Source organism: Brassica oleracea, chromosome C5, assembly GCF_000695525.1.
Source record: "Brassica oleracea var. oleracea cultivar TO1000 chromosome C5, BOL, whole genome shotgun sequence".
NCBI classification, from domain to species: domain Eukaryota; kingdom Viridiplantae; phylum Streptophyta; class Magnoliopsida; order Brassicales; family Brassicaceae; genus Brassica; species Brassica oleracea.
In genome coordinates, this window is record NC_027752.1 from 13673818 (window position 1) to 13674991 (window position 1174).

A 1174-nucleotide genomic window follows, 5' to 3' on the forward strand; every position below is an offset into this window, starting at 1 on the left:
GATAGAACCCGAACCGATCCCGAACCGAACTTTCATATAATCCGAATAGGGGTGATTTTGATAAAACCCGAAAAACCGAAACCCGATTGGATAAAACCGAAACCCGATTGGGACTCCGAATGCCCAGGCCTAGCTTGACTGAGAATTATTACGTATAAATATAATTATATTCGTGTTTTTTATTTGAATAAAAATATTAGTTTTGAGAGATAGATGGATTATTCAGTACACGAGTTTTGAAAATGTAGTATTTTACTTCATATACTTTACACATATAACATTTAGAATGTTGTATATTTCAATATGATTATCAGTCTCGAGTTGTTTTGCCACAAAAATATACTAATACGTATTTATATACTGATCGTATTAATATTACGAAAATGTCGTATAGCTTTTAAAGTACTAGACTAAATCAAAAAAAAAATCAAAAGAAAAAGCAAGTGTCACTAAGAGACAATATGGCAAAATAATACACATGTTCAAAATGATAAGATACTTCTATAATTTTAAGAGAGACAAAAAGACCAAGACTTGAGTTCTCGAATACACGGGCTGTATGTGTAAAAAGGAGTTGACCATATGCACGCTGAAAATCCTATCTGAAAAGATCCATATTTTGGCCTCCGCTTATGGCTGACACTGTCGCTAGAGAAAAATCCGCCAGAGCTTATTACTTTTCGTGGTAATACACTGTTTCTAGCTAACAATTCTTTTATATTATTACATTATAATATGATCGAGAGTTGCGTTATTAGTTCATGTAATCAGTTCAACCTTCTGATCAAAGTTGGCTGTTAGTTTGTATAATGTATGCATGCACTCCTGATACTGTCACACTTGACTGTGTAATAATAGCAAACGTACCAATAGGAAAAACGGCTGTTTATTGTTATAATGGAGCCAAGCATGCTAATAGAATTGCAGATTGTGGCCGATCTTTTAAGCTATAATATATATTAAGATCACATATGGATTTACACAAAACTTACAGCCACAAGTAAAAGTGCTTCTTCTTTACTTTGAAACAGAATGTACACCACACTTATTCCAAAGGGTTTTCCTCTTTTGTCTTAGAAACGTGTAAACACCTTATTAATTTATTATCAAGAAGCAATAGCAGAGTTAAAAATAAGAAGATTCCAGCTTCTTAGCTCTATCTCCTGCACTCTCA